The sequence below is a fragment of the Anolis sagrei genome, chromosome Y (genome assembly GCF_037176765.1).
Source record: "Anolis sagrei isolate rAnoSag1 chromosome Y, rAnoSag1.mat, whole genome shotgun sequence".
In the NCBI taxonomy this organism is placed as follows: domain Eukaryota; kingdom Metazoa; phylum Chordata; class Lepidosauria; order Squamata; family Dactyloidae; genus Anolis; species Anolis sagrei.
In genome coordinates, this window is record NC_090035.1 from 52,206,022 (window position 1) to 52,227,256 (window position 21,235).

Genomic DNA, 21,235 nt, shown 5'->3' on the forward strand with positions numbered 1-21,235 from the left:
TACTGTAGAGTCACGGGGCTACCTGGTTGTCTGCAGTGTGTTGGTGACCCATTCAGGTCTCAAGTTTTTGGTGCAAAGGACTCCTTGTATGCCTCGTTGCTCGTGTTCCTTTCTTCACTTTGTATGCGCTGGCAGCACCTCTGTCCTTGCGGTATTTCTAACTTTCCCTTGCTTTCATGTGGTGCACAGCTTCTGTTAACGTGGGTATTGACCGTACTGACTTAGGGAATGGGAGGAGAGAAGGGAGGATATAGCTTATCCCGCGCTTCGCTTCCAACGACGCCTGATGAGCACCCTTTCAGTTGAAATCCACTTCCTTGGATTCTCCCAGCCACATGCCATTCCTTGGTGTTCCCTGGGATCTGGACAGATGTTTCCTTTGTCTTTGAATGACATTTTCTCTGCATCACTGGCATCAGGTTTCTTCCTCTTTCCTTTGACATCCAAAGCAGTGTTGGCTTTCTCCTCAGATGGATCCCCGCAGCATCCGTAGAGCAAGACCACTGTATCCTTGGTGTTCATCTCTCTGTGCCCCTGCTTTTCTTTCTCCAGTTTTCATTCTTCTCCTTCCATCTGGGGGCGTAAAGGGTAAATGGCAAATGCACCCCTTCTAGGGCATTGAGGTGGCCAGAAAGGTGCTCTGTCCTTCATGGCATGCAAGAATTCTGGCAGAAACTCACGGGGGGTTAAGGTTTGATGCCACCCGGGAGGGCTTAGAGATAGTTGCACTGGGGGAATGATCCCATACTGTTTCCACATAGTTCCTCAAGACCAAGTCTTTTCCTTTTGGAAACGGGACAGTAGTATGATTTTTCCTGAGGGATGGTGCACCTCACAATACTTTTGTCATCCCCCAACTGCTCTTTCCCTTCATACAAAGGAGTGGTCAATGAAAGACCCTGAAATACCTTCAAAACAACTTACATAAACTACCTAAAAAAAACTTTAGAAAAAACACCCCAAAAAAACCCTACAGAAAAACCATTAAAAAAAGAGAGGGACTTGCATTTATCAGAGAAGAGATGCTACATTATTTCTGTACTCTTTAGTGTGTAATTATCCTGCTCTCATCTTTAATCAATACACTTTACGTACCTACCTACCCACCCCAACCCTTTACCCCATGTTGCAATGCAAATCTCCATCCCAACAACAAACACTGCAATAACTCTGGCACCCTTCCCCCCCTCCCTGCTCCTGGAACCCCCATCTGTCTGCTATCTATCCATAACAAACTTCCTTTTTTATCTCCTTTGTCTCCGGGGAGCTACTGCTTGATTACTGGGTGAGTATGGATGTGTTGGATCTATCAGTGGAAGACGTTCCGTCACGTTTCTCAAATAAATCTGTGAGAAAGGGAGTCTTTACCCTACTTTGTTATTACCTGGGCCGTGTTCCCCTTTTTGAAAAATTTATACATGCTCCCCGGGAGAGAGACGAGGCGGCTTGGTATGCCCATCCCACCCAGAACTTACCACAATTTATGAATGTTCCTCTGCAGTTTGATGGAGTGCCATTGACCCCAGACATTTTTTCTCATGCCAGTTTTACATTCCCATCCCTGACCTATATTGTCACTGTAATTTTTTTCTGTACAGGGCACACTTTCCTCTTTACCTCCTTTGTGTACGCGGAGCTACTGCTTGATTGCTGCATGACTTTGTATCTTTTGGAGTACCCTGCAGAGGACGTACCATCTCTTTCCTCGAATTAATCTGTGAGAAGAGTCACAAGGCCCTTTGGAAAGGAACTATTGTTTTATCCCATGAAGCGCCTCGTTGTCAGGTGGCCTACGAACCCATTATATTTATTTATTTATTTACTTTGCTTGTTGTGACGATGTGTAAATTTTAATCCTTTGGTTATATGTAGTATGGACAGTGGTTTAGGGATGGTAAGTAGGGCTGTCCAACCACGGAAAAATTTGTTTCTAAACTCGATTCATTTTAGGGGGTTTTTGCATTTTGTTATTTAAAAGAATTCCGAAATTTTCTTTTAAAAAGTTCGATATTTACGAAATTTTGGAAATTATGAAACAATTTCGAAACAATAACGAATTGATTCGTTAATGGCGGACGCGATTACGCAATATGATAAAAAACACTCCATATGGGACAGGGGGAACTTCTGAAGCTTCCCTCTCCCTCTGTTGTTGACTGTTGGTGTGATAATTTTTTTTATCACTGATAAAACAAACAACGACTATAAAACTTGCACCAGACATACGGAAATAATAACGAAACAATAACGAAACAATTTCGAAACAATTACGAAACGAATTGGAAAAATTCATTTCGTTTTTTAGTTGCTCCTGAATGGTTCAATATTGCTTCGTTATAAAAAAATAACGAATTAATAACGAATTATGAAATTAACGAACAAAACCGCCCAGCCCTAATGGTAAGTATGGGAGATTATGTTTTGTTGGAGAGGGTGGCTTGGCGTTAGCTGAGTTGCCATAGCAACAGGGGTGGAGCCAACTGCCTCTTCAGGGGCAGCTGTTTTGAAAAAGAGTCAGTCAGTACGCCAGCGAGCTACTGAGTGGACTGAATCTTTTGGTGGAGATTCAGGGAATGTGTCTGTAGCCAGTGTGCTATAGGGAAAGACTGAATCTCTTGGTGGAGATTCAGGGAATCAATTGTGACCAAGTGGTTGCAGAGAAGGACCCGGTACAGGGGGTTGTTGATTCTGAATTAAGAATCAAGGTTTGGCTGGGTTTAAGCCTGTTGTGCCAGCTGTGAAACCTTATGAAGTGTTTGCCTGAGTTTACTCATGAAACCTTCAAGATTTGTGCCTCTTTTGAAGAACAGTTATACATTGTTATACTCCTGTTAAAATAAACTTGTTACTGTTTTCCTCAAGCCTTGCCTGATACAGTTTCTCCTAAGTTGAACAGCCTGCAATAGTAAAGTCAAGCCAAGAAAGTAAACGCTACGCTATCAAGTGAATAAAGCCTTCTGTAATTAACAGTCCCTTTATAAAATAGCTCCTAGGTTGATATTGATCGTTGCCCGGCTTCCCTCATAGATTAGGTGGCAGTGGGTGCTTTACCAGTCGCACCTTCACAATTAGTGGCATTCGGTGGCATTAAAACGGTCATCATTACAATTGGTGGCAGCAGTTTAACAACTCCTTCACATTTGGTGGCAAGTGACGGGATTCGTGTAACATCTGATTTAGTGCCTAAGGTTGCCTAAAGGGAAAAATCCTGAGGTAAATGTTGGAGCCAAAGATGGCGGCTAAAAAGCAAGGCAAAGTAACAAAGGAGGTTGAGGCTTATCAAGAAGAGGGAAGCTCAGACTCAGACCAAACTCCTATGTCTGAGTTACAGTGTAAATATCAGATAGAGTTAAGGAAATTGGAAATTGAGGCAAAGGACAGGGCAAGACAGGCAGAAATGGAAGCCCAAAAGAGACAGGCAGAAATGGAGTTTGAGGAGAGGGAAAAAATCAGGCAGGCTGAATTACGAAAAATGGAATTAGAAATTGAAAAACAACGTTTAACTCTCCCTCAGAGACAAGTGAATATACAGGAGAGACCAGAGGAGATCCCTATGGATCATATTTTGAGAAAATGCCCAAGATACAATAAAGAAAACAATATCGAAAAGTTCTTAATTTCCTTCGAACGATGTTGTAAAGACTTTAATGTGGCTGAAGAAAAATGGATGGCATATTTAAGGCCACAGATTTGTGGTAAACTCCTGGAGATTTACAGTGACATGGCAGAGACAGAACATAGAGATTAGTCTAAGTTTAAACGAGAAGTCCAACAGAAATTACAGCTGACACCTGAATTTTATAGGATGTAGTTCAGGACGATTAAAAAAGAAAAATATGAGTTATTCTCAATTAGCTTCCAAGCAGGCACAATACTTTGCGAGCTGGATCAAAGGCGCTGATGTAAATGACTTCCAGCAGCTCAAAAACTTAATTCAAAAGGAGCAGTTTTATCAACAGGTCCCCCTTGATTATCGATGGATTATACAGGATAGAAACCCCGAAACTTCAACACAGGCAGCTATCATGGTGGACCAGTTGATTACTTTAAAGGAAGGATTTAAAGAGGAAGAAGGAGTCAGAAAGGAAACAAGACAATCCCAACTACCATTTAAAAAATTCCCTCACAGTCAGCCAGAGAGAGGCTTTTCAGTAGAAAACACCACCTGTAGGATGGCAGGCGCCATGCAGCCTAACAGTGCTGAGGGAAATAAGAGCTGTTTCCATTGTGGGAAATTAGGACATTTTAAGTCCCAATGTAATCTCCTGAGAAAAGAGAAGTCCACCTTCTTCATTAGGAAAAGAAATACCCCTGAAGAAGAAATGGAACCCAGTGCTAAGAAAGATTGCACTGAGGTGGTTCAAAAAGGGGAACAGGTTGAAAGACAGTGTTTGTTTTTGATGCTAAACACAGTCCCAAATGACTATTTGGAACCCATCAAAATAGATGGAAACCTGTTACAAGGGTGGAGAGACACGGGTTCCGAAGTTTGTGTAATTCATTCAAAGAAGATACCTGAGAGGTATCGAAATCCTACTTCTCAGATTAATTTAAAAGGTTTAGGACCAACGATTACTTCAAACGTGGTCTCTTTACCTATAAAATATGGCAATTGGACAGGCATGTGGGATTTTGCCATGAGTTCAGAGATCCCTTACTCATGCTTGATTGGAAATGACCTGGCCAGAAGAATTAAAAAAATATCAGAGTTACCTAAAGAGAGAAAGGACCTGACTGTGGAACAGACTGGAGAACAAAACACTTCATGTTTACCCATCTGTCAACCTCTGGGACAGAAACCCGAAGCAAGCTCTATTATAACTGAGTTGGTTCAAGGGACGAAAGTAGAAAATGAAATTTCTAAAGAACAAAAGGCTGATGACACACTCCAGACCTTGTTTGATACATCTCAAACCGAAAAGACAGAGTTAACCCCAGAGAAACCAAACCGATTTGTAATCAGAAATGAAGTTCTTTGCAGGGAAGTTTTGGACCACAAGTCTCCAGCTGTTTCTTACACCCAAAGTGTGGTACCTCAGAAACATGATGAGCACCCAGATGGAGCCAGTGATGAGAATGTAGAGATAATGGTTCCTGCAGAACAAGTGATGGATTTTGGGGAGAAAGGAGAGCTGAAAGAATCGTTGAGCTGCAAGTAAGGAAATTGACTCTGCTGAGTTCATTGACAAAGACAATGAAATACAATCAGAAGAAAAAGTCTTCTGTGGAGAAAAAATCCACACATCTGAAAGATTAGTTGAAGTAAAGATAACTTCCAGGCATGATTCATTCACTGTGGAGGTTCCAGATGATCGCACAAAAGAAGTCTTGAAGATCGAAACTGTGATTGAAGTTAAGAACCTAAGTGAAACTTATCAAAAAGAAGAGAGGCATTTTGCTGAGAATAAAACATTAGATCAGCTTCTCCTTACTAACCCTGAGCATTTCGATATGCCTACAGATGAAAAGAAAGTAAGCAGAGAAAGAAGATCTAATAATATATTGGAGGAAAAAGAGGATACAAACCAAGCTGATGGACTATTAAGAAAAGTAATATACACTGACTATGTTAGTCTTGATACAAAGACAAATCTCCAGTTCCAAGGTTTAAAGGTTCATCCAGACAGCAGTGATGAGACTACAATAGAGAAAGACAATGTTCTTGTTTGTTCTTCCAACGATGGCGGATTCTCTTCAATACCAAGAAAAGATGTTCAAGGAACTATAAATTCTTCAATAACACCTGATGCTACGTTAAAGAAAGCCTTTATTCGAGCCTTAAAACTCAATGAAAGCAGAATTGTTCCTGATAATTGGAAGGTCAGGCTGAAGGAAGAAGCTCCAGCAGCAAAAGAAGAGAAGGGAGAAAATTTCCTACAGCAGCGTGGTAACTTCGTGGAGGACCAAGAGACTCTTGATTGTGAACAACCTGTGATTGAGTATAGAGACTTGAATCTCTTCAAATTGTTCAAACTTGCTCAAAAGTTTAAAGGACTTAATGATATTGTAGGACTGATATATGTAAAAATATTGAGAATGTATGTCAGTAGAGTCACAGGGAAATTAGCCAAGTATGTTGCAAAGTAGATGGGAGGAATGTTAGAGATGTGAGACTTTGATATTGCATACATGGATGATATTGAATAACTGATCAATATATGGTTTGTATATAGTTATATGATGTTGATATTATCCAAATTATTTTTGACCATTCTAGTTGATAGAAAAGTCAAAAATAATCCCTATGGGTTGGGAGTTGTGACAATGTGTAAATTTTAATCCTTTGGTTATGTGTAGTTTGGACAGTGGTTTAGGGATGGTAAGAATGGGAGATTATGTTTTGTTGGAGAGGGTGGCTTGGCGTTAGCTGAGTTGCCATAGCAACAGGGGTGGAGCCAACTGCCTCTTCAGGGGCAGCTGTTTTGAAAAAGAGTCAGTCGGTACGCCAGCGAGCTACTGAGTGGACTGAATCTTTTGGTGGAGATTCAGGGAATGTGTCTGTAGCCAGTGTGCTATAGGGAAAGACTGAATCTCTTGGTGGAGATTCAAGGAATCCATTGGTGACCAAGTGGTTGCAGAGAAGGACCCGGTACAGGGGGTTGTTGATTCTGAATTAAGAATCAAGGTTTGGCTGGGTTTAAGCCTGTTGTGCCAGCTGTGAAACCTTATGAAGTGTTTGCCTGAGTTTACTCATGAAATCTTTCCAATGTATTCATCAAGATTTGTGCCTCTTTTGAAGAACAGTTATACAATGTTATACTCCTGTTAAAATAAACTTGTTACTGTTTTCCTCAAGCCTTGCCTGATACAGTTTCTCCTAAGTTGAATAGCCTGCAATAGTAAAGTCAAGCCAAGAAAGTAAACGCTACGCTGTCAAGTGAATAAAGCCTTCTGTAATTAACAGTCCCTTTATAAAATAGCTCCTAGGTTGATATTGATCGTTGCCCGGCTTCCCTCATAGATTAGGTGGCAGTGGGTGCTTTACCACGCACACTTTCACAATTAGTGGCATTCAGTGGCATTAAAACGGTCATCGTTACAATTGGTGGCAGCAGTTTAACAACTCCTTCACACTTGGGCAGTTTCCCAACGCGGTTCACAACAAGAGCAAAAAGACAGTCATAACAATATAGCAATATACAATTTAAAACCATGAGAGCATAATATACAAAGTAATGGCACATCAATAACAGCACATTAACGTCTCGTAACTAGAATCGTGATCCAATTCGTCGTCTGTAATTCCGTTCCTATATTCATCGTATTCATTGCACTGTTTATCCGAATGCCTGTTCAAACAGCCAGGTTTTTAGTTTCCTTCAAAACACCATTAACGTAGGAGCTGATCTAATGTCTTATGAGAAATAAGTGCCTGATTACCTGCCCTGTGCATTTGGACCGTGTTCTTTTTCCTTAATCATTTAGCCTTCCTATGTGCAAAGCAACTTAGAATGGTCAATCAATGGCGTGTTCGTAGTTTGATAGTAGCTTCCCGTCTTGCAGTCTCTACTTCATGGACAAGAAGTAGTGGTCCCTATCAAATGCGACGTTATGGCTCAGCATTGGCTGCCTGTATGTTGCCATGACGCCCTGTTGGGGCATTCCTGTATTATCTCAAACTCCATTTGATTTTCCCACTTATGATACGTACATCCTGTTCAAATAATAGAAAAATGCTGCTGCTGCAGCTTTGTCTTTCGTGGAGGTTTAGATCTTACTTTTTGGGGGGGGGGGGAGTATGTGAATGAAATGTCATTGACGATTCCTTCTGTTTTATATCATTTTTTTCACTTAGATAACTGTTGAATAGATACCAAGTAGAAGTCCCCTTTTATGATTTAATTTCACTGTATCTGAAATTTCACTGTATTTAGTTTCACTGTATCTGAAATTGAGTGTGGTCAAAGTATTCACTTACCGTATGTGGGTTCTGTTTAATTTAATGCCTTCCGGTGGGGGTTCATTTTGTTTGCTTTGAGGCGGTCAGCTATCTTTTCTTGAGGAAGAGACTTAGAGAGATTTTCGAATCCTGTAATACTGGTATTCAGAGTACTAGGTTCCGCTCATCCTAGATTTATAACCAGACAGTTTCTGTGAGTTTGCTTTCTGTTTTGGAGGGAGGGGTGTACCCTTTCCCACGCTTGGTGGCGTCACGTTACTCAAACACCCCTATGCAAGAGCTGTTCTTCTGTTTGGGTGCATGCCCTTCTCTCCTGTTCAAGGGAACTTATTATACATTTCTGTGTTATTTCTGGTGTCCATTTAAATACAGCAGTTTAGCTGTGCACTGGCTTGCTGTCGATTCTCAGTGCATCATGTCTTTCCTTTCCATCTGCACTGGGGTGGCATCAAATGAGACATTTGGAGAGAAACTTGTTCCACAGGTAAACGCAATGTCTAGGGAGAACTGTCTACCTGGCTGCTGAGTGTAGTCCACCTCTTCATCCCAGACTCTCCTCGGGGAGAACCACCACTCTCTGCTTAATGGGTGATATACCTTCCTTCCCTTTCCACACGCATCCCACATGCAATTTGTTGCATTCATTTCTCCATGTGTCCCCTCCCTTGACGGCTTCTTTGTGGCATGCGTGCAGTGTTCTGGTGTTTGTCTGCTGCCTTCCCATCGGCTCATAACTGCAAGTCGTGCATGGCTTCGGAACTTTATCCCTTATAAATACTCAACATATGTAACAGGACAATGATATAACATTTGGAAAATGTGTGCCTGGCTGCTTTGTGTAGTCTAGTTCTTTTTTCACAGATTTTCCTCCTGAATAGCCGTCACCCTCTGCTGGATGGGTGCTAGTGGTTCTTAGTTGTTCTGAGTCTGCAAACTGATAGCACTCTATGAATCTGTGTTCTGTTCTCAGTCCCTTGGCGAGCTATCTGTTTGTCTGCTTTTATGTGGAACCTGATATAAGTCTGCTGCATAAATTCACTTAAAGGCTTCCTTGTCTTCCTCATTCGTGGTGTTACTTCTTCGTATTTATTTGAAATAATAGTAATCTTCCAATTTAGTCCTTTAGTTTCATTAATTTTATCATATGAAATAAAAATTTGCAATATTGGTTAATTTAATTTTTCTATACAGTGAATTTTACTTTGAGTATTCATACCCTGACCTTCTCTAGACCCAGAGATTCTCTGGGGTGTCCACTTCACTACTGTGTATTGCCACACTCCTCCATGGTGGATCACCTTGAATTTGGCATTGCCGGCAGCTGTTCCTTTCTTGGGGTATTTTGAACGTTTCCTCGGTGTCACTGGTTGTGCAAAGGATCCCTTTTCTTCCAACAAGGCATTAGATGTCAAAGGGAACAGGAAGAAAACAGACGCCATCGATGCAGAGGAGCTGTCAGTCAGAGACAAAGTAAGCATGTGGCAACGTAAATGGCAAGCGGTCATTCTTGGGGGAATGGAAAGAGTGACGGTTGTACACAACCAGTGTGCAGGATCAATGCCCCCCCCCCCCCGGAAGGGCTTAGAGTCAGTCTCACTGGAGGACAGCTGATATGCTGTGAAAGTAGATTGCATACAGACACTCCCAGGGGGTTAATGGACTTACCGCCCCCCAGGAGGGCATGGAGGTGGCCAGAAAGGGAATTGGCCTTTACATAGCAGGCAGGCAGGCAGGCAGGCATTCCCAGGGTGGGGGCAGGATCAATGCCCCCCCCCCAGGAGGGCTTAGAGGCAGTCTCACTGGAGGACGGCTGATATGCAGTGAAAGATGATTGCATACAGACACCGCCCCCGGGAGGGCATGGAGGTGGCCAGAAAAGGAATTGGCCTTCACACAGCAGGCAGGCAGGCATTCCCAGGGGGGCAGGTTCAATGCCCCCCCCCCGGGAGGGCTTAGAGGCAGTCTCACTGGAGGATGGCTGATATGCAGTGAAAGCAGAATGCACTATGACACTCCCGGGGGGTTAATGCCCGATGCCCCCCCCTCCGGAGGACTTGGAGAAAGCCGGGAAGGGTATTGGCCTTCACCCAGCAAGCAAGCAGTAAGTCCCGGGGGACCAGGAGCAATGCCCCCCAGGGAGGGCTTAGAGGCTGTCTCACTGGAGGACGGCTGACATGCAGTGAAAGTTGATTGCATACAGACACTCCCAGGGACTTCCCCCCCCCCCCCGGAGGGCATGGAGGTGGCCAGAAAGGGAATTGGCCTTCACACAGCAGGCAGGCAGGCATTCCCGGGGGGGGGGCAGGATCAATGCCCCCCCCCCCCGGAATTGGCTTAGAGGCAGTCTCACTGGAGAACGGCTGATATGCAGTGAAAGCAGAATGCACTATGACACTCCCGGGGGGTTAATGCCCGATGCCCCCCCCCCCCGGGAGGACTTGGAGAAGGCCAGGAAGGGTATTGGCCTTCACCCAGCAGTCAAGCAGGCAGTTCTGAGGGGCCAGGATAAATGCCCCCTGGGAGGGCTTGGAGGCAGTCTCACTGGAGGATGGCTGATATGCAGTGAAAGTTTCTAACACTCCAAAGGGGTTGATGGCCAATGCCCCCCCCCCCCCGGGAGAATTTGGAGAAGGCCGGAATGGGGCGCGGGCCTTCAGAAAGCAGGCAAGCAGGCAGCCCCAGGGGGGGGGGGTCAAGGCGCCATGGCCCCCGGGAGGGCTTGGAGGTGGCCGGAATGGGGTGCGTTTGCCTTCACTGCAGGCAGCCAGTCTGTCTGTCTGTCTGACTGTCTGTCTATCTGTCTGTCAGTCCGGGGGTTAATGCATGATGGCCCCCGGGAGGGCTTGGAGGTGGCCAGAATAGGGCGCGTTTGCCTTCACTGCAGGCAGCCAGCCAGCCTGTCTGTCTGTCTGTCAGTCAGTCCGGGGGTTAATGCATGATGGTCCCTGGGAGGGCTTGGAGGTGGGCGGAATGGGTACTGGCCGTCACAGTCAGATTATCTGCTTTGAACTGGATTAAATAAGTCTTCACTTTCCTACAAATTTGGCAGTAATTTGATAATTTGATTATAAGTAAAGTACAGTTATTATTTATTTCAAGTTATGTTGTATATTATATTTAATTTAATTTATGTATTATTTATTTTATTTTAATTTCTATTTATGTAATGTATGTATTTTATTACATTTTATGATACTACTATTATTGTTTGGATGTAATTTTTTTAAATTTATAAATTAATTTATGTTGATTTGTTTATTTCTTTAATTTCTTATTTTTTAATTTCTTATTTTTGTTGATTTGTTTTTTTAATGTAATGTTTTTTCATTTATAAATTAATTTCTGTTGTTTTAAAATTATATACTTACTTAATGGTGTCAGTATTTTGGGACAGAAAAGGGGTTCTGCTTGTTGATTTCAATGCTGCAAGATATTGTGAGACCATGAAGAAACTTTGCAGAGCCATCCAAAACAAGCGTGGTGGGATGCTAGCGGCGGGAGTCTGTCTCATTCATGACAATGCGTGTCTGCACACCACTCGTGCAACACAAAAGTTGTTGACTTCATTTGGTTGGGATGCTTTAAGCCACCCCTCTCACAGCCCTGATCTTGCACCCAGTGACTATCATCTTCACTAAACCGAAGCTACACCTGGGTGGAAAACACTTTTACGACAATTATAAAGTGAAAATCAAAGTGACGAACTAGTTGAAAAAAGCAGAGGTAGACTTCTATGTCACAGGCATCAGAAAACCCGTCACACAGATGACAAAAGGTATTGAACTGAATGGTGATTATGTGGGAAAATAATGTAATACCTATGCTATGACAATCCATGTAAGTTCTATTAAAATACATTCATTCTTGGTATTTTTTTTTAAAAATCTTGTAATCTTACTTCTTTGAACTTGTAGAGAAACGGAATGAGGATGCTCATCTCTAACCTTCTCCACAATGCCAGTTGATGAGCTGCTGATGGCTGGTATTGCTCGTTCACTTCCACTGGCTTCTCGCTACATGGCAAAATAAGACCTTAACAAATCAGACGACCAATAATGGGACAGAAATTAAGATCATGGGGATTGTGGCATGGAGGAGGGGAGGTGTTCCACTAGCCGAGGTGCCCCCATAGAAGTCGTGGTGGGGAAGGGGAGAGGCGGGAAAAGGAGACCATTAATTCGGCCTAGGGATCGTACAACTACACTAGTAATTCCAAATAGGTCTCCTAATATGGTAAATTGGTGTAACCGGGGTGGCGGTCCCTCTGGATTGAAGGTGGTGCTGTTGAACGCCAGATCTGTCAATGGAAAAACTACTGCCATCCAGGATTTAATCCTGGATGAGCGAGCAGATCTGGCGTGCATCACGGAGACCTGGCTGGACGAACCTGGAGGCGTGAATTTGACCCAGCTTTGCCCGCCAGGTTTTTCCGTGCAGCATCAGCCGAGATCCGGAGGGCGGGGAGGCGGGGTCACAGTGGTCTATAGAGATTCCATCCCTCTGACCAGGGGCCCCATCCCGCAGTCAACAAATTTTGAATGCGTCCACCTGAGGGTGGGTGACCGATATAAAGGATATACCTCGGGATCAATCAATATCAGATCCCACACCGCTGTGCCACCAATATAAAAAAATGACAGACAAAGAAACAGTTTCAATGTCACCGAATGTCAACCAATTATAAAGGAAGTTTGATGGCTACTTAGGAATCTAATCAATCCCTACTTTGTTGTAAACCAAATATAATGATCGAGGGGTATATTTCAGGTTTCTTCCGCTACCACCAAAATGTAAGGGAACTCACTAGCTGCCAAATACTAATGATCTATTGAGACCACTAGACACTGTTGCCTTCTTTTTGTTCTTTTAAAGCAGTTAAGGTTGTTTAGGAAACTTCAGGCACAAAGGCACACTTGAGTCAAGCTTTGAATAACAAATAATCAATAAAAGTTGATTAATTGGAAACAGGAAAATAAGTGCAGTTCAATTCTTGGCTGTTACAGAAAGGTTTTTTTTGTCTTGAATGCGTGACGGTTACAATAATGTTGCTATCTTTGTTACTTTAGAGAAATCTTCTCTCTCTTCACCAACAAGAAATCTTAACAGGACTGTGTCTCTGTCAGAAATCCTTCAGTAGCTCAGATGCACTAACCTAGTCTTATCTAGCTACCACCCAGCTATATCCCCAATAGCTGTCAGTTTGCTTCAGCTAACTTGCTGGCAAACCACTGGCAAACTTTGCCCTCTTTTAACTCTTAAACCACAAACACCTAAACACCCTTTCTCTTCAAACACTAAACTTCAACTCTCCCTCTCTGACTTAAAATGTTCCTTTTTCCCTCTCAGCTTCTCTTAAACTCCGCCCCTTTTCTCTACCAATCCTGGCCATTCCCTGCTGACTCAGGCCTAAGACATGTCCCCTTTCTAAACTCTCTCTAAGATGGCGTCTTCCCTACTCTAAAATGGCCGCAGATGCTTCACCAGGCCCACACCTAATCTGTCTACTAGCTGGCAGGCTTACTCTAGGCCCTGCATCCTGGCTGCTAAAAGGTAAGGGACCTTTACAACCGGGACAGAATAGGGATTCTGCTAGTGTACCGTCCACCTCGCTGCACTACAGTCTCCCTACCTGAGCTAGCGGGGGTGGTCTCGAGCTTGGCATTGGAGTCTCAACAGCTCCTTGAGCTGGGAGACTTCAATGTCCATGCCGAGGCGACCCTCCCAGGAGCGGCTGAGGACTTCATGTCTTCCATGGCAACCATGGGGCTGTCCCAACAAGTATCTGGCCCCACCCACTGTGCTGGACATACATTGGACTTAGTTTTCTGCCAGGGATGGGAGGAAGGTGGCGGTGTGGAGGAGTTGACCATCTCTCCGTTGCCATGGACCGGCCACTTCCTGGTCAGATTTAGGCTCACTGCACCCCCTAACTTCTGCAGAGGTGGAGGACCCATTAAGATGGTCTGCCCCAGGAGGCTTATGGATCCGGATGGATTCCTGATGGCTCTTGGGGATTTTTCTGCCGCCTCGGTAGGTGATCCTGTTGATGCCCTGGTCGCTCTCTGGAATGGGGAGATGACTAGGGCAATTGACACGATCGCCCCGCAACGTCCCCTCTCAAGTAGCCGAGCTAAACCAGCCCCTTGGTTCACTGAGGATCTGGCAGCGATGAAGCGAAGGAAGAGGGAACTAGAGAGTGTGTGGTATTCGGATCCGAGCAAGCCAAATCGAACACAGTTTGTGTCCTTCTTAAGGGCATATGCCACGGCAATAAAAGCCGCAAAGAAAACCTTTTTTGCGGCCACTATTGCATCTGAGTTGTTCTGGATTGTCAGAGGCCTTTTCAATCCCGCCATTCCAGGTGGGAACCCTGACAATTCGGCCTCTCGCTGCGAAGCTTTTGCTCGGTTCTTTGCAGACAAAGTCGCTTTGATCCGTTCTGGTCTGGACACCATATTAAGGGCAGTCTCTGAGGATGTAACACGAGCACCTGCTTGTCCTATTTTGATGGATTCATTTCAATTGGTGAAACCCAAGGATGTGGACAAGATACTTGGAGGAATGAGGCCTACCATGTCCATCCTAGACCCCTGCCCATCCTGGCTTCTAAAGGAGGCCAGTGGGGGATTGGCTGAGTGGGTTGAGGTGGTGGTTAACGCCTCCCTTCAGGAAGGCAGAATTCCAGCGAGCTTAAAACAAGCTATAATAAAACCACTGTTGAAAAAACCATCACTGGACCCCACTAAATTTGACAACTTTCAGCCAGTTTCCAATCTTCCCTTTTTGGGCAAAGTCCTGGAACACATGGTGACCTCACAACTCCAGGTATTCTTGGGAGACATGGATTATCTGGATCCGGCACAGTCTGGTTTCAGACCAGGACATGGAACCGAGACAGTCTTGGTCGCCTTAGTGGATGATCTGCGCCGGGAATTCGACAGGGGGAGTGTGTCCCTCTTGGTGCTGCTGGACCTCTCAGCGGCCTTCGATACCATCGACCACGGTATCCTTCTGGAGCGCCTTGCAGGGATGGGTCTCGGGGGCACTGTTTTACGGTCATTCCTGGAGGGTCGCTCCCAGAAGGTGTTATTGGGAGACACCTGTTCAACCCCACAACCCTTGTCGTGTGGGGTTCCTCAGGGCTCAATACTGTCCCCCATGCTGTTTAATATCTAAATGAAGTCGCTGGGTGAGATCATCCGGAGTTTTGGGGTACGGTGTCATCTGTACGCAGATGATGTCCAACTCTGTCACTCCTTTCCACCTGCTACTAAGGAGGCTGTCGAGGTCCTGAACCGGTGCCTGGCTGCTGGATGGGGTCGCACTCCCCTTGAAGGCGCAGTTTCGCAGTTTGGGTGTGATCCTGGATTCATCGCTGAGCCTGGAGCCCCAGGTCTCAGCGGTGACCAGGGGAGCATTTGCACAGCTTAGGCTTGTGCGCCAGCTGTGCCCGTACCTTGGGAAGTCTGACTTGGCCACGGTAGTCCACGCTCTGGTTACATCCCGTTTAGACTACTGCAACGCTCTCTACGTGGGGTTGCCTTTGAAGACGGCCCGGAAGCTCCAACTGGTCCAACGTGCGGCAGCCATGATACTAACAGGAGTGGGACGCAGGGAGCATACAACTCCCCTGCTGTACCAACTCCACTGGCTGCTGATCTGCTACCGGGCTCAATTCAAGGTGCTGGCTTTGGCCTATAAAGCCCTAAACGGTTCCAGCCCAAGATACCTGACTGACTGGCTCTCGGCCTATGAGCCCACGAGGACTTTGAGATCTTCCAGGGAGGCCCTGCTCTCGATCCCGCCGGCATCACAGGCACAGCTGGCGAGGATGAGAGATAGGGCCCTCTCAGTGGTGGCTCCTCGGCTGTGGAACACCCTTCCCATGGACATCAGGCTAGCCCCCTCCCTGTTGATATTCCGCAGGAAGTTAAAGACCTGGCTATTTAAGAAGGCATTTGACCAAGAAGTGCAATGACTGGTAATTTGACCATAGGAATGGAACAACGGAAATGATCTTGGATTGTGGGTTGAAGATGAGACGATTCGGAATGTAGTAGAAATTTTGTAGTAATGTTGATGTTTTGATAAGATGTTTTTCTGATAATGATGTGGATTATTTTGCACTATGTTTTGTAATTTGCACTTATTTTTTCATGTTGTACACCGCAATCAGTTGCCCTTAAAGGGCTGAGAATTGCGGTATATAAGCGCAGTAAATAAATAAATAAATAATACACGGCAGTGATCCCAACTTCCCCCGAGAAAATTCTCCATGAGAACTATGTCCCTTGTAACCTTACTTTCTGGATAACCCTTGTAGTTCCCCTGTTGTTCCAGGTGGATCAGAGCAGTGTAGAACATGATGGCTATGGTGTTCTCCGTTGATCTGTTGGCTCTATGTGTAAATTTATGTGGAAGGCAAGGAATGATATGCCTGCAGACCAGACCTGTTGTGTCAGCTCCACTGGCTGCTGATCCAGTTCTGAGCACAATTCAAAGTGCTGGTTTTGACCTACAAAGCCCTATACGGTTCCGGCCCAGCGTATCTGTCCGAACGCATCTCCCTCTACGGCCCACCTTGGAGTTTGAGATCCTCTGGGGAGGCCCTGCTCTCGGCCCCACCTCTGTCATAAGTGAGATTGGCGGGGACGAGGAGCAGGGCCTAATCAGTGGTGGCCCCTCACCTATGGAATTCACTCCCCGGGGAAATTAGATCAGTGACATCCCTCCTTTCCTTTAGAAAGAAATTAAAAACATGGATGTGGGACCAGGTGTTTGGGCAATCTGGCAGATAAATAAAGGACTGCGACGACGGATAGGAATAGATAATGTGGAACGAGGTATGGACTCTGAGTTGGCGAACGCTGTGCTTGAGATTGGTTATTGACTGTGATATATATTGTTGTTTTAATTGTTTAACCGTTTAACTGCTGTTTTTATATGTTTATTGTATTATTGTGTAGGCATCGAATTGTGCCATTTTGTAAGCTGCCATGAGTCCCCCCTCGGGGGTTGGGAAGGGTGAGGTAGAAGTATACGAAATAAATAAAATAATTTTTTCAAGGCACTTTGTGATGATGGAAGTGAGTGAGTGGCACTGATCTGTTGTCCTGGAACTTATCAGTAGGGAACTTTTTTCGTAGTGCAGGCCTTCCAACAAAATGGAGTAATAGACTGAGATAAAGACCAGTGAAGAATCACAGTAAAAAAACCCCAGCCAATTGATCGGCACAGAGGCTTTTAGGAACTAGCCAGTCTGGCCAACAATGAAGAAAGCTGGGCAATGCAGCCTTGAAGTTCCTGGAAATTGCAAAATCTCCTGAAAGAAGCTGAGAGGCTTTTTAAAAAGTATAATAGATCTTGTTCTTTTTTAAAACAATCAAGGATCATTTGTGTCTTATCTATATAAATGAAAATGTAATGTTTGTTTGTGGGATTAAAATAACGCAAAAACCACTGGACAAATTGCTGCCACATTTGGCCACAAGACTTACTTACTTACTTAGGCGATCCCTCGTTGGACGAGTAAGATGGTCTTCCGTTATGGATTTCTCTGTGGGTCCGTATGTGGCTGTGGAGCCCTATTCTTGCTCTGCATCTTCTTCCACAGTGAGGGCATTGGTTTCCAGGTGGAAGGCGGTCCCAGTCGGGGTTGGCTTGACGCGCCTTCCTCCTGGCACTTTTCTCTCTTTCACCCTCCACTCATGCCTCCTCAAATTCTGCAGCACTGCTGGTCACAGCTGTCCTCCAGCTGGAGCGCTCAAGGGCCAGGGCTTCCCAGTTCTCAGTGTCTATGCCAGAGTTTTTAAGGTTGGCTTTGAGCCCATCTTTAAATCTCTTTTCCTGTCCACCAATGTTTCGTTTTCCGTTCTTAAGTTCGGAGTAGAGCAACTGCTTTGGGAAACGGTTGTCAGGCATCCGGACAACGTGGCCGGCCCAGCGAAGTTGATGTTGGAGGACCATCGCTTCAATGCTGGTGGTCTTTGCTTCTTCCAGCACACTGTCCGCTTGTCCTCCCAGGAGATTTGCAGGATTTTCCGGAGGCAGCGCTGATGGAATCGTTCCAGGAGTTGCATGTGACGTCTGTAGAAAGTCCACGTCTCACAGGCATAGAGCAGGGTTGGGAGGACAATAGCTTTATAGACAAGCACCTTGGTCTCCCTACGGATGTCCCGGTCCTCAAACACTCTCTGCTTCATACTGGAAAATGCTGCACTTGCAGAGCTCAGGCGGTGTTGTATTTCGGCGTCGATGTTGACTTTGGTGGAGAGGTGGCTGCCAAGGTAGCGGAAATGGTCCACATTTTCTAATGTTACACCATTAAGCTGTATTACTGCCATTGGAGAGGGATTGGCTGGTGACTGCTGGAACAGCACCTTGGTTTTCTCAATGTTAAGTGACAGGCCGAGCTTCTCGTATGCTTCTGCGAAGGTGTTTAGAGTGGCTTGTAGATCTTCTTCTGAATGTGCACAGACGACATTGTCATCAGCATACTGGAGTTCTATAACACATGTTGTTGTAACCTTGGTTTTGGCTTTCAGTCTGCTGAGGTTGAATAGCTTGCCATCTGTCCGATAGATTATTTCCACTCCGGTGGGAAGCTTCCCATCAACAAGGTGAAGTATCATAGCGATGAAGATGGAGAATAGAGTTGGGGCAATAACACATCCCTGTTTGACACCCGATTCCACCTTAAATGGGTCACTTTGGGAGCCACTGCTGTCCAAGACTTTTGCCATCATGTCATCATGGAGGAGCCGCAGGATGTTCACAAATTTGTTGGGGCACCCGATTTTGTGGAGGATGGTCCAGAGAGCGCTGCGATTCACTGTGTCGAATGCCTTTGCAAGGTCGATGAATGCCATGTACAGAGGTTGGTTTTGTTCCCTGCATTTTTCTTGGAGCTGTAGTGCAGTGAAGATCATGTCCACTGTTCCTCTGGAGGGGCGGAAGCCATTCTGGGATTCTGGGAGGGTGTCTTCTGAGAGGGGCAGAAGGCGGTTTGCAAGGATTCTTGCGAGGATTTTCCCAGCGGAGGTTAGAAGGGAGATACCTCGATAGTTTCCGCAGTCTGTTCTTTCCCCTTTTTTGAAGAGGGTGATGATGGTGGTGTCCTTGAAATCTGCTGGGATTTTCTCGGTCACCCACACTTTTTCTATGAGCTGGTGGAGTTGTAGTGTCAGCTCAGGTCCTCCCTCTTTAAAGATTTCAGCAGGGATCCCATCTGGTCCACTGGCTTTGTTATTCTTCTGTTGGCTGATGGCATTGCTGACTTCTTCCAAACTAGGCGGTGCTGCAAGCTCATCCCTGGTTGGTTGTTGTGGGATTTGTGAGAGGACCTCTTCGGCCACGTTGGAGCTGCGGTTCAGGAGGCTTTGGTAGTGTTCTTTCCAACGTAGTGCAATTGCGTTTTGGTCCTTCAGGAGTTTGGTTCCATCTGATGAGCGTAGAGGCTGTATGCCATGGTTTCTTGGTCCGTAGATGACCTTTGTGGCTTTGAAAAATCCCTGAGCATTATGGGTATCTGCCAGGTGTTGGATTTCTTCGGCCTTCTTTGTCCACCAGATGTTCTTGAGTTCTCTTGTCCTTCTTTGGACCTCAGCTTTTGCACTGGCATAGATCTTTTTCTTAGCAGCACAGTTGATGTCTCTCTGCCATGCTTGGAAGGCTTTCCTTTTCTTGTCAATTAGCTGTTGGATCTCGATGTCATTTTCATCAAACCAGTCTTGATGTTTCTTGGCTTGGTATCCAATAGTTTCTTCGCAGGCTTGGATGATGGAGGTCTTCAGTTTGTTCCAATGTTCCTCAACATTTTCGGGGTGTACTGTAGGTAGATGGTCCTTGAGTGCTGTTTGGAGATGGGCTCGTCTACTCGACACCTACTACATGGCATACAGGACTCCCATGACTAACAGAAAATACTGGAAGGGATTGGTGGGAATTGATCTTGAGTTTGGTGATCTTGTAGTTCACCTACACCAAGAGAGCACTGTGGACTCAAATAATGATGGATCTGGACCAAACTTGTCATGAATATTCCATATGCCCAAATATGAATGTGCTAGTACCGCTGTACCAGGAGTTCCAACTTTATTTTCTTTCTGTTTTCTGTTTGCAGTCATAAGACAGGCCTCCTGTCCATCATAATTAAGCTTTGGTTCCGCCCCTTGTTCTGGGCTCTGGGAGGGAAAGGAGCCATTTTTTTAGCAGTCTCACACAAGGTAGCTAAGCTATAGGACGTAGACCAGCACGTCCCGTAGAAAAGCTTCCTTTCTCAATAACCATCCAGGAAAAAGGTAACATCCGGGGATACAGAAGCAGAAATTCCAGGAGAAAGGTCCTAAAAGCTCTGGCTGAGAGCTCACAGCCTCTCAGCCTCACAGCATCAGAGGGAACAGCCCTGAAGTTTCTCAAAATTCTCGAAGGGAGAACAGCATTACAGATCCATGGAACTCCAGCTGAAATTTCTTCAAGCCTCAGCTGGTAGGTCTATTTGATACCCAGATTTGGAATCGATATTAGGTCCCACACCGATGAGGCATAGATAGAAAGCAGCCTGGGAGAGGTTAAAAAGGGTTTTTCCTACAGAGAAAGTTTAGTTAATTTAAGTCAGGTGCCAGTCCGTTGAGGACTAGACTAAGAAAGCCTTGAAGTGTTGTTTGAATCATTGAAGATTTGTTGTTTGTTCCATAATAAATACTTTGTTGTATCATTAAAGACCATCACTTCAGAAAAATTCCTGAGAACCTCTCTTTGAGGCCCCCTGGCTTCCCACTGGGCTTAAAGTGTACGTCCTATAGAAAAGTACAGCTGTTATAGGCCCAGCGCGACAGAACAATGAATACAGATGGAGTTTTGGGGAAAATAAAACTTGACATTTGGGAGTTGTTACTGGGATTTATAGTTCACCTACAATCAAAGAGCATTCAGACTCATACCAACGACAGAATTGGGGCAATCTTCCCACTTAGAACCCCCATGACCAACAGAAAATACTTAAGGCCATCCAGTCCAACTCCCTTCACCAGGGCAAGAAAACATAATCAAAGCCCTACTGACAGCCATCCAGCCATAGATATAGATAAATATATATGATTCATACACACATAGTATCATAGATTTGAAAGGGACCCCTAAAGAAGGGCAATTATATGTTGCATGTTCCAGAGTAGGCAAATTAGACAATCTCCACATCAACACTGACAAAGAAACAAGAAATACTGTTTACCTACAAGCAGGAAGAAATTACATATATTAGAAACCAACACTTTCTCATTACTTTATTTTCCAGATCACCAGACTGGGCCACAGCAACGTATGGCAGAGGGCGAC